We start from the raw sequence: 14,333 nt of genomic DNA, 5'->3' as shown, positions 1-14,333 counted from the left end.
TAATGTGACCTGAATGTGCTTGCCTGAGTACAGAGGCCTTGAAATGCTTTGTCCATAAGCAAGACATGTTCTGTTTTTCAAATTCTGAATTAAGAAACATGCATTATATTAAGTAAAACAATATATAAAATTTACTTACTATGAAATTGTGATGTATTTATAGACTATCTTATGTAACCCTTATAGACAAATATACAGTCCTAGAATTTTTGGACTTTGGAAAATTGTATATGCTCTATCATAAATAGCATTTGCAGGAAATCTGTGGAAGTAAACACAAATTAATAATGCAGGTTTTCTCTAGTAAAATATGTGAAATAAATGTTATATTTTAAAAAATATATCAAATTATCCCACAGAATATTTTGCCTTCAAACTGATATAGATGTTGCACTTTGTGACTACAGATCAGGGATTTTTGATATTAATTTCAATATTTAAATGAATGGTTATATCAGTACAATCATTATTTTTAAACTTAAAAATAATAACCTTCATCATTATGTTAAAGAAGACTTGTAATGTTGATGTTCATCATTATGTTAAAGAAGACTAGTAATGTTAAAGGATAAATTTATAGAATGCATATACAGTAGTTAAATGTCAAGACTTATAGAAACCTAAACCTTCAAAATGAAAAAAAAATCTCTAGATATAAGATTTGTAAGATTTAAAACATGCTAATAACTTGTTAGAAGTCAACTGGGAATCATTTTATCAAGCACAACCAGGTAAAGTTCATTTGCTTATAATAAAAGAATGCTTTTCATTTTATGTAATTATGTCTGGAATTTTAAAGGGTGTAAAAATCCATGTATTGACTTTTACATATTTCTGTCACCATCATTATTTTTAATCACATTATATTATGGATTCTACAATATATGGTAAAAGGTCCAGAGCCTGAAAAATAGCAATTGATTTCCACTTAATTGGAATTTGAGTGTGACAGAAAACAGTAAAATTATTCTTGAAAGGTAAAGTTTTAGATATTTTCCTAATGGAGATATCAAGCTAAGTATTTGACCTTGTGTCACAAGTTTAAGAACACTCATGATCATAAAATACCAATTTCTTATGTTATTAAATATAATGTTAAAAGATTGTTACAGTATAAAAATATATACTTCTAAAAATAATAGACAATTGATAGAAGTAGTATGAAAAACTTCTCTTAACTTCCTATAGTTAAAATATTGAGCTTTGAAAAAATGGTAAGTAAAGATCTACTGGATGTAAAGAAAAAAGATATTCATACACTTAATCTTCAATTTATTCTCTGAAATCCTACAAGAAAGTGTTAGCTTTAAGCAACTATCAGAAGTTTCATATTAAAAACTATGAAATAGATAATAATTTATTCTGTTATGCATTAGCATGGATATAATATATCATGGGACAGAAATAAGACAAGCACTAGTTTATGGTTAATATAAGAAAATATTTTAGAAATTAGCATTGTTAATATTTGCCCTAGGGCTTCAATGGTTTTTCATAAAGAATAATTTAAATTAATAGCTAAGACATGCAGTTATATTTAGGGTATACTAAGTTAATTACTTGTTCTTAAGCTTCTAAATTTAAATTTAATAAAATTTTCATTTGTATCAGAACTAAAATTTAGCATTAACAATTTTGTCTGAAAACATCTTGAATAAATTATATAATATAGCCATTGTTTTTATCATGCACATATGCATACATAGTTACAAATATAAACATATGTATATATATGCAGGTAGATATGGTTCCTGATCCAACTTATGATGTTTCAATTTGTGCTAAGTTTGTGAAAGTGTTAAATACATTCTAACTTATAATACTTTTGGCATATGTTGAATTTTTTTGTGATGTATCACATTTATACTTCAAGGAACAACTGTATATAATATATAATACATACATTTATGTTTCTGTGTGTATATGTAAAAATGATATGTGTATGTGCACCTACAATCCAGAAGACTTTTACAGATGTTTGTAGTCAAAATATTAATAACCATATTTATTAGTTGTTACCTTCACCTGTTCTGTAAGTTGTAATAACACTGATGGGGGTTGTATCCCCTGCTTTCCATTTACAGGTAACTCAGCCCCTTGTTGCCTGATTCACTCTATTTTAATCAAGAAATTCAATTTGTGACCACTTTCTTGCTGAGCTTTTCCAGAATTTCTGCGATGCATTTTGGAGTGTTTATCAGTGTTGTGAAGGTAATGATTGATGGTACTAGGGGTTGGAGGTGTCAAAGTCAGGTGTCAACTTTTTAAGAAACTTTTATATTATCCTCAGTCTCTGTAAATAGAAGTTCTATTTCTGTCACTCCCTGTGGTTTTTTTTTTTTTGCAGATTGTTATAACGCATTTTTTTTATTTCCTAAGTACAATGTTTTCTTTTTTAATATTCATGAGTTCAAAGAATATAGATGCATAAAAAAGTGTTCCCAAAGATCTGTATCTGTAACTTGGATCAGATTTTTAAAATCACATTTGTAGTAGTTGTTTGTAGGCTAGTATATTATTCAAGAATTTCCAGAGAAATAACTGAGAGTATGGTGGATAAGTAGATAAATGAATGAATGAATTTAGATAAATAGATAAATGAATAGTAATATCAATACATTATTTCATGTTTGAATAAATATCTATAATGACAGAATTAGGTAATATGATCATGGCATTTGAGAAATTCTATGATCTGCCTCTTCAATCTGGTCGCCTGGAAAACCAGAGTGTATTTCTAGATCTAATCTGAAAATCCAAGAATCATGGGGGCCAATGGTACAGTGATCTCCCCTCTACCATTCCCCCTTATTTTTTAAGGCAACTTTTCCTACAGGAAATATTACATCTTTTATTTCACAAGCTACAGTCATCTACAGAGTTTTTGGCAATGTTGCTTGAGCCAATAGAACTTGCCTTTCAAACAAAAGATGAAGTTGAACTTCATGGGCAGTAACTAGGAACGTATGTGAAGAAGGAATCCAGGTAAATTGGCTATAGGTAACTCCTCAATGTGCCCTGAAAGTGTCTCCTGAAAACTTTCCCTGAAGGTTTTAGTCATTTACATAGACACGGTATTTAAGAAATTGCATTGATAAAACTTCTACATATCAGTTTGACATTGATCTGATTGACTTTCCTACCTCACCACAACCTTAACACTTAATGAAGTGACAGTATTTCCTTATTGCCCCTGTGGATCAGTTCTCCAGAGATCTCCATCTAATTCTCAGGAGCATGTCCTCTGAAGATTATTTGATCAGTCCCCTTCCTCTTGAGTTTCAGGTCTTGTTTAGTCCTAAGCCAGAGATCTGAGAGAGAGGAGAGTGGCAGTGCTGAGATATTTATATTCAAGTGTTGTAATTATCAAAAAGAAAGCATTCCTTCACTGAAAAAAGGGCATTTGTTGTTCTCCTCTATCAGCTCCTTTTTTGCCTCTCTCTCTCTCTCTCTCTCTGATAATCTTGCAGATCTTGCTTGATTTTATTTAAGAAATTTGAATGTTATGTTATTTGTAGGTATTGTTATTATTGTCATTTTAAAAATTATGAAATCATTTTGAGGGGATTAAATGAGTTGCACAAATCATTTGTCATTTTAACAGCCTTCAAACCATAGCAATTAAAATAAAAGCTTTGTATAAGCAATTTATAAATACTTGTGCATCTGCATTTGGAGTGCATGCTTCTAAAGAGCAGGATTATTTTATTCCCTCCCTCCATTCCCGGCTCCCTTCCATCCTTCCTTCCTCCATTCCTTCTTTCCTTTCTTCTTCCCTTCCTTTATTCCTTCCTTCCTTTTCTGAATCTTCAATTTTTCAGAGCATTGACAAAAATTCAATGGAAATTTATTGAAAACTCAAATGATGATAATATTGCCTAGCTTGCAGCATTTTCTATAAGTAAAGTTCAAATATGAAAATGGTAGCAAACAATGAGACGCCATACATTTTAAAAGCATTTTATCCAACTTTAATGCTTTTATTTAGATACAATGATATTTCCATAAAGTATATGCCTATATTATAATATGATTTAATATATTTTGACTTAGACTTACCTCTTTGATAGAGTGTTCTTCGTCCTTCTTTGGTCAGCACAAATTTTCAATATTATATCCAAAGAAAGGCTTTACTTTCAAATATCTGTACATTTGCTGTACCTTTTTCTGTACACACAAATTTATAATTTTAGATTTAGTAAGCATCATCCTATATGGATAAGTTTTTCATTAATGTTTTGATAGTAGATATTTATTATGTTTTCAAAACCAGAAAGTACTGTAGACTTAAAACAAGAACACAATAAATCATGAAACAATTCAACAATTTTACATGACTCTGACAATATTCTTTTTATTTAGTTTCCTTATCAGCTTCTATTTTTCTTCAATAATATCTCCATTGGCATTTCTATTAAATTTTAATTTTACTAACTAGTAATACCAATGTCTATTTAAATTTTGGCTTTTATACAATTATTTTTTCCATTCAGTTTTTACAAAATTATTATACAGCTCACCATCAGATTTATCAAATTCTATGTTCATGAATATACAGCCTATCTGATGTTCTTTGACATAAAAATTTATGAAAGAGGGAGAGAATGGGAGAGAGAGGGAGAGGGAGAGAGAGATCTCCCACACACAGAAAAAAACTGAAAAGAATAAAACTTTTCTGCTCAGGAAATTATCATAGTTATCTATATTTTCAAAGAACTTATGTAGGAAGATCATTTTATAATATCATATGTAGTATTGCTTTCATAGTATACACTGTTTTCTTCATAATTATTCCATTACATTGTACATAGGTTTGAGACAGTAAGATATCCATCATGATGTATGTTTTTTAAATTGTTGACACTAATCAAATGAAGTTAATATGAGCTATTTGATTATTAGTACCAGCAAACTTGTTGTAAAATAATTTGAGAATATAAATGTCTACCACATTGGGGTTGGGTTTGTGGTTCAGTGATAGAGTACTCGCCCAGCACGTGCAAGGCACTGGGTTTGATGCTCAGCACTACATATAAATAAATAAAATAAAGTTATTTTTTAAAAATGTCAACCAAATGTACAGTTTCTTGCCTTGTGCATGAGACACAATACAATGTGTTATACCATTATTTTATACTTGTATTGAGTGATTAACAAAAAAGTTCCAAAAGAAATTTATTGTTATTATTTTCACTTCATAGAAAATGAACATGTTGAGATATTCCTATAATGATGATTTATTTTAATCATATTTTCAACTTTCATATCTCCTGTCCTGTGGAGTACTGATTTCTGAAAAATAATTTATTTCTTTAATTTTATTTTATAATTGACTAAAATGTTTCTCTTATCTAAGGAGTTTTGCCACAGTCTCTGGCTGGGCACAAATCACGAGCCTCCACACAGCTTGTAGATTCAAACAGCAATTCTTTATTCCCGAACTCACACCGGCCGTCTACAAACACGTTCTGGGGGAATCCACGTTCTCTGCCCAAATCCACACTCTGCCCAAATCCACTACTCCTGGGCTTCTGTCTCCCAAAAATACTGTCTGACCCTAAGAACTCAAGAGGAACTCAGCAGCAGGATACGCCCTATTCTAAAGGGGGAACACCCTAATCTCCTATTATGCTAAACCACCCTATTCTAAAGGGGGAACACCCTAAACACGGATCCGCCCTGGTCCTTGAGCAAGGTCACCTTACATGCAATGTCCTGCAAAATGTCCTATTTCCATGAGTCCTTCCACTAAAGAAACATGGGGGTACGCTGGCAAGGAAATTGTCATACCTACTTGGCTGATGGCTTCCAGCAGTGTTTGAATATACTTTTTGAAATTTTAAATGCCTAAATTACAGGGAATATATGACTTAGCTTTATAAAGAATGAGGAAATCTTTTAATATAGCATTGAAAGAAAGATTTGGGCAATGCAGTCTGACAATAGTCAATTTCCCAGAACTTCAACTTTAATTTCTATAATAAGGAAACAATGTCCTAATAGACACTGTCTGTGTTGATGATTATAATCAATAATAAAGGCATTGTGTATGTATGTATGTGTGTGTGTGTGTGTGGTTTGTTACATGTATGACAACAAATAATTAGAAATGTTAATTATCTGTGATTTTCATTCACTTCTCTACTTCTACATGTGCCTTTCAGTTTACTTTCTAAATTGATTTAAGACCATTGTAAAACAGGATCTACTAATCTGTTTCTCCATTACATCTACATTTTGGATGTCTCTCTGTTTAAATAAGATTGAACTTATTCAATACGTATTTTTTTAAATGCCCTTATTTCCAAGAAACTAATTTTGGTTCCTACCATTATATGGTATTCTATTCCAATCCTGTCACTAAATCAAATTCCTTTCAACTTTCAGATAATAACTAAGTTGGATCATCCTTTTATCTCATTCCTGCATGCTTGGCATTTCAGCATTTGAAATATAATTCAGATAATGATGAACTTACTCTAGAAATGAATAAAATGGTCATATGTAGGTCTTTTATTTCTAAACTTTTAGATATATATCAAAATGATACTTGATATTTCCTCCTTGATACTATTCTATAAAATCATGTTGTTCCTGCAAAACTTTTCTAATATTCATAATTTTAATGAAGTTAAAATTTACATAATTTTAATATCTAAGCATATTACATTTGTGTAGGTACTGCTGTAATCACTTCTATAATATGAGGAATATTTTTCTTTGTAATCATCTTATTTTGAAACTTTTTAACTATGTCACATAGCATAAACAAATTCTGTCAATATGCAAATGAGAGCATGTTAAAATACACATAAGAGCATGTTAAAATACTGACTATATAATAAAGATTTTACCAAGAGTACTGATTTTTAAGAAGTTATTTTTATATAACATATATAACATATTTGCAAGAAATTATTAAAATATTTTATTGGTATTCACATTTAACAGATACTATGTAACCAAAAGCTAATCAAATCAGAAACACACAGTTCGTTTATAGTTAGTGTTACTTACATGTAGTGTATATATTGATGTATTGTTAAATATATTATGTATATGAATTCCCATTTCCATGTTTTGAATTTTATTTCTTATTTCTAATTATGGGTATTTTTAAATACAATAAAAAGGGTAATGTTTTCCAACTATATATGCAAAACATTAAGATCCAACATAAATTTGATTAACAGCTAATAGGAGAAACGAAACAGCAGTCCCATTGCTGAAGTGCAACATAACAAAACTTTTTATCATGTCAGTTTCCATTTCAATATTGCTTTAATTTTATATCCAATTCTATATGTATATTTTTAATACATATTTATTTATCCTTTTCTTTAAATATATGTACATATATATATATATATATATATATATGTGTGTGTGTGTGTGTGTGTGTGTGTGTGTGTGTGTTTATAGCTAATCTTACTAAGGTTGTAATCCAGGTATCACTAGCTCTTTCATCATATTTCTCTGAAGCAGTTTGAACTAGAAAGAAAATTTATTTTGCTTGTATCTGTTACCTGTTTCTCATAGGTTGGCATGTTGTCTGAATTAGTGAATAAACAGACCAACACTTGGAATTTTATCTTAACAGCTCAAACTTCTTAATGTGCTTCTTTCATATTTGCTATTCAGTGACATTAAACTTTTTATTCTTTTTTTTTTACAAAGACTTTATATTCTCCTTATAAACAAAGAAAAATTACCTACTTGGCAGCAAAAATGACATGAATCTTTATGCAAAATATTATATTGAAAAACACAAACATAATATTCAAGAACTATGCCTAACTCCATTGGCTGTGAACTATTAGAGCCTGTTTAACTAAAGTTTTAGTCAAAATGTGTAATGATTAAGAATATTTCTTTTAATTTAATCCCCTTCCAAGGTTAACATGACAAACATTTTTAAATGAAAATGTTCAAAGCAATTGCTCACAGAAACATTATTCATAATCATAATGCAAGCTAATTATTCCATATTATACATCACAGCCAGTTCTTATATTGTTATCCTTCTTGCAGGTCTAAGATTATAGAGTTAGTATTTTGCTAATCCTTCAGTAGTTTCATCAAAATAAAACAATGCACAGACTTAAGAAGCATTAAATCCATGTCTCTGGTCTTGATGAATACAAGATCTATAACATTTCTCAAGATTTTTTTTTCAAATATCTTTTTATTTGACAATCTTTTCATTAGATTTGTTTTATTTTTTACTTGGTTTTCAAAAAACAGAGGTAAGAAGAGATGAACAGAGATGAAAGCCAAAATACCCTTTCTAAGCACTTTTATCCCTTCTGACCTCATCTTTTCATTGATTTATTTACTTATGTATTTTATGGGTATCTGAGATTGAACTCAGAGGCACTCAACCACTGAGCCACATCACCAGCCCTATTTTGTATTTTATTTAGAGAAAGAGTCTCACTGAGCTGCTTAGCACTTCACATTTGCTGAGACTGGGTTTGAACTTGTGATACTCCTGTCTCAGCTTTCCCAGCTGCTGGGATTACAGGCATGGGCCACAGCAGCGGGCTCCATATCTTTAGTTAAATCAGGTTGCATGTGCAGGATGGTCCTACATTTTAGAGAGGGGTGTTAAGGACTTGAAATTTGGCCTAAAGCATTAAAAAATGAATCTGGATTGTAAAAAATGGGTATCTCTGAAAGCCATTTGTTGTCTTCTTATTTCTTTCAAACTGTCAAAAATATTTCTCAGAGAAATTATAAGACCAAGATACTTTGTTGTTTTTCTGGAACACATGGGATAATATCAACTGTATAGTTAAAGAGTCAATAAATAAATAAAAATAATAATTAATTATTTTTTTAAAAAGTCAACAAACTGAAACAGGCATGTGCTGACAGAAAAAGCTTCAATGATGATGGGGCACAACTGTAATCCCAGCTACTCGGGAGGATGAGACCGGAGTTGCACAAATTTGAGACTAGCCTCAGGAACCTGTCTGAAAGTAATTTTTTAAAGGAAGCTTTTATTGTTGTTGTTGTTTATTTTTATGTGGTGCTGGAGATCAAAACATGCCTCACACATGCCAGGAAGTGCTCTATCACTGAGCCACAAACCTGGTCCCTCAAAGTAATTTTTGTAAAAGGGGATAGGGGTAACTCAGTGGTAGTGTCCCTAGAAGAACCACTGATACGTAAGTTTTATTCATCAAAATGAAGAGTGGTAAGTTGAGAAAGTGGTAAGAAATCCAGATGGAACTTCAGAAAATGACACATAGAAACAACTAAAGTAGGGGGAATGGAGTATGAGACAAAATGAAGGAGAAAACAGTAAGAAAGAAAAAACTTCCCATTATTCATATTAGTATTTCTTGTGGTGTTATTCTTCTGAATTCTTCTTCTTCTTCTGAATTATTTAATTTTTACTATCCATGGATTAACTAAATCTGATGCTCTTCCTTATAGGCACCAACTAAAGCAGACATCTATCTTTCACTAGTCTGGCATAATTTTTAATAACCATTGATGTTACACCCAAAATACTGCCACTTTTTTTCAAGTATTATCTGTATATGCATATATCACTGAATGTGGACATTTCAGAAACTGTCAATCTTAGAAATTATTGCTTTACTTTTTGGATAAAGAATAAGCATATAATTTTATAATTTTTACCCATTTGTTCATATATTGAACTAAAATGTTGAGTTTATCATCACACAATGAGTATACAAAATCATTTAAATTGTAAGTAATAGTAATTTTTTCTTTCTTTTTTTTTTGAGAAAGAGTGAGTGGAAGACGGTGGCCATATTACAAGACTGGGGGAAGGCTCTCTGAAGCGATGGCACTTGAACTGAGGAGACCCATGGTATTTAAAGAAGGAAATGATGTAAGCAACATTGCAAAATAATACAAATGTAAAACAAAGGTGGGGAAAGAATTTGGCATGTTCCAGAAGTCAAACCAAAAGAGAGAAAGGGACTGAATGAATACAAATTGTCTGGTCCCAATCAGATGTTAAAATGCATCCTATGTGAAATAGGAAGCCATTGGAGGTTCACAGTGAAATAGTAACTGTATCTGATTATCATGTTTCAAAGGTTTTAAGGTAGACTCTGTTTTACAAGTTAAAGTATTAAAGCCAAACATTATGGTGCATACCTGTCATCTCAGTGACTCAGGAGTCTGAGGCAGGAGTACAGCACATTCAAGATCAGTCTCAGATACTGAGTCAGCTTCTGCCTCAAAACAAAATCTAAAAAAGAACTTAGGGTGTAGTGCACTGTAAGAGTGTCCCTGGGTTTGATTACTAATACTATCTTAAAAAAATATTTTAAGAGACCAACTAATGGTGATAGTAATGGAAATGGGGAGAAAACTTAGAGATATAATAGCAATAAAAATCATGGATAAATATTGACAATGGTAAGAAATCTGTACAAAAGCATCCATGTTAGGTGAATTGTCTATGAATAATCCAAACTGCATATCCCATTTATTTTTTATTGCATAATACATTGATGAATAAATGTCATAAAGATTGCATCTAGTATAGAGGTTCTGGAACACATGAATATTTTTTCTACCTCTTAAAAATCTTTAAATACAAATACCAGTACAAATTTCATGATTCAGAAGCCTACAGAAAAGAAATACTAATGACCTATTTTCTGTATGCTTAACCAAGCAAATATTTTGTTATAGTAAATAAACTTTTCTCAAGATCTGATCAATATCCTAAGATTAAATATATTATCTTCCTGTTTACAGAAATTCAAAATAATTGTGTTTTATTCACATAGTATTATATAACTGACTAATAATGGGAAACTTAACTACAATCCTTCAAAAAATAGTACATGCTTCTTGTCCCTCACCAAGAGTCTGATTCAGACACAGCTTTTACAAAGCACTTTACCTCAAAGGCACAGATTAGGCCTCTTCATTTCCATTTGAAACTGTTTTCTTGAGGATTCCCAGAGGAATGCCCCAAGGCAAACACCTCCCTGACATTCAGGGGAACAGAACAATAGGGAAGAAAGAAGCCTGGAGAAAAACTTGGCTTTAATTGAACACTGTGGCACTGACAGCTCCTAATCATGCAACTTGGGTTGCCATTTATCCAAGCAGGGATTCTCCAGAGAGATCCTTACCAGTCATGCTAATTTTTGAGTTTTCTGAGATGCTTGGCATTCCCTTCAGCAATCCAGTCCATGGGCATGTCACCCAGCTTGAAGGTGGTACACATCTTGGACACAAAACCACGAACCCCTTCAGAGAGTGGTCAAAATTCAGGAAGAATACAGGAACTTAGGATCTTGGTAGGTGTTGCCCATCTGCAAGGCAAGCAGCAGTCCATTCATAAATTGGCCATGAGAAGTCCTGCAAAGATTTCCACTAGACAGGACACATTCACGGCTGCATTCTTCTCTCTACTCTCTGTAAACACAAACCCAGTGGGATCCACTGACATAGAAAGACTCACTAGTCTACAGCCCATTTCAAACCAACAACAACAACAACAGAAAAACTTTTTTCCTTCATGTTCTCAGAACATGAGAAAAAATGACAAATTGCAACACACACCCACTAAGACACACAAACCGCCCCTGTATTTGGTCTGCATCTATCCACTCTGTCCTCTGAGTGGTAGGTGAAAATATCTTCCCCAGCTGTGGCCTGCCCTGTCTCAGCTCTGGTCTCCTTGGCCATCTTTGTGTAGTTGTCAGGAGCCAGCAATGAGCCAACACTTTTTTCTCAGGAAAGGTCCCTGTTCAGACCATTTAAGGCATTTGGCTCTCCACACATCACTAGGTGCCAAGAAAGGATGACTCTGGCCTTGGTACAGACAAACAAGTGAGCCCAATGGGACTGTAACTGCCTCTGGGTGCCTTGCCTCCTGGATCCCAAGTTCAGAGAGTTCCATCACCAAGGAAGTGACGTGAGGTCACCTCCTTCAGGGAAGTGAATGAGGTCACTGCCTTGGCAACCACTTTGTCCTAACAATTGTTTCCAAGGTTCCCATGAGATGGAGGCTGCCCCACCTTCCTGTGACATTTTCACAAGACATAAAGCTCTATATACCCTAGGAGCCTGGGATCAGCAATCCACACAGGCCTGAATGTGTCCATCTTCCCTGCATTGAGAAGCGAGAGGCTGATTCAGCCACATCCCTTCATCCTGACTGGGTTGTTGGCCATGGAAGTTTACTTTAGACCTCACAGGTCCTACCTAGCTGCCTACATTTGCTCCAGGAATCATTTTCACATATACCTTTGAGCTTCTCAGCAGCTGTAGGATTCCCTACATACCTGTATGGCAAGATCAACAAAGGACCTGCTGTTATGTGAAAATAGATTGAGGGAACAGAGTATGGTTAAGGGTCATATCATGTTCGATTTGGGTTAGGAGTCATTCTGCTGGATGAATACGGGTATTAGGCAACTGGGATATTTGTAAGAATGTAAGGTGAAATGTAAGTATGAAAATAGAAAAGTAGGTAAGATCTGAAGCACAAAAGGGTGTTGGGCCCTTGATTTGGATACATAGTTTTTAATTATGTTCTGCAGAGATGAATCCTGTAAATCCATATACAATGGCATAAGATCTTGTACCTGGGACTACTGAATGTAAAAGAGAACTTCCAGTGAAATAGAGAGAGTAGGCAGGATTCCAGACTAGGGTAAGGAAGAAGAGTGAGTTTAGGATTTGGACTAAAGGCCCTTTTTGCAATCCAATGAATTTCCATTGGAGTGTAAATGGGAATGTAAGCACACAAGAAGAGTCAGTCAAAACAAGGAACTTGGGGAAATAGATACCATAGGAATGTTAGGAGATCGGGCAAAGCATAAAATGAGTGATAAGATCAGGGATATTTTCAACAGGGGGATGGTTGAATACACTATTCTAGGAAGAAACAAGTGTATACTCACCGTAGGATTGAAATTTGAAAACAATAGGCAATGCAGATGTAGATAATTTTAGTTATTCATGCTGTCATTAAAATTAGGCTTTAGTAGAAATATAAGATAAGTGTGAGTTTTGCATTTTGTGTCCTGAAGATGATGTGATGAAAAGAATACATGGAGCAGGTGACATGCATATTTCTTCCACCATTTCTGGGAGCATGTTTTGAAACCCTATCATTCAGAGTTTGGGGATAAAAATAGGTGTACCCTGGGTCTACGTATATAGAGATGATGCATGAATAGACCACACGGTGAATAAAAAGTATAATAGTTTACTATTTTAAATAATGGATTGAAATGATTTTCAAAAATACATGAAATCTGGTATTCACATACAAACATTCAATCCAAGTAGTCATACATCTACTGGTAATATTAGGGTTACTAATTACAACAAACTGTGTTTGAGTTTTGCTTCGAAAATGATATTAGGACAGTACGTGGCACATCAAAAATGCTCACAAGTGTTAGCTATTTCTTATTTACATATCAATTCCATGTGGAAGAACATTTCTTCTGATCTTTGCTCTAGATCTGAGAGCAGATGATCTAGCTGGAATAGCACAGTTTACACTGGATTGTGTGTAGTGATTTCTTTCTTATCCTTGTTAGTCTTCAGATTTTATGAATTTACTTGACTTGTTCTCATATTACACTATGAAATTGGATATGTTAATTCTTCACTTAGAAATCTTCCTTTTAATGCATTGGCTCAATTTACAACTATCATGGTTTTATCTTTGATGCAAAAACATGCAACCTTTTTCATCTAACCTGGGAGCTATAGATGGTATGGTATTATTTTAGTATTTGATCTTCTTTTATGTTTATTATTTCTTCACTCATTGATATAGATTCTCTAGCCATTTGTTTACTAGAGCATGATAACCTCTAGAACTGGAAATTCAGTCATTCATTCAATAAAATATTTCTTCAACAAAGATCTGTTTATTCCTTGTGCATACTACAAAAGGAACAGTTCCCACACCTTTCAGGATGCTTATTGTGTAGTCAGCAAGACAGAGCCAAAAGCACATGATTATGATTAGAGATGTGCACCAATGTCATAGGTTGGCAAAAAGAAGGGCTGAGGGAGTTCAATAAATCTAGCCAGATTTAGGACTCACTGAGTATGTAGGAGTTGACCATGCAGAGAGAGAGCACATCATAGACCCTTCTGAAACACCTTAAATAGGCACCTTTCTATGTAATCTATGATCTTAATTACAGTCAGCTTCCTTCATCATGGAGCACAATGTTTGACATTCTACCTTGAATTAAACAAGAAATTCAGACTTGCAATCACTGCCTCCATATTAAATTGTTCGAAGCATAATGATTACATTAAACCTTACTGTGTAGTCTCAGGCAAAAAGATTGTTGGTA

The sequence above is a fragment of the Callospermophilus lateralis genome, unplaced genomic scaffold, assembly GCF_048772815.1.
Source record: "Callospermophilus lateralis isolate mCalLat2 unplaced genomic scaffold, mCalLat2.hap1 Scaffold_101, whole genome shotgun sequence".
NCBI lineage: Eukaryota > Metazoa > Chordata > Mammalia > Rodentia > Sciuridae > Callospermophilus > Callospermophilus lateralis.
Note: the sequence above shows the minus strand (reverse complement) of the source record.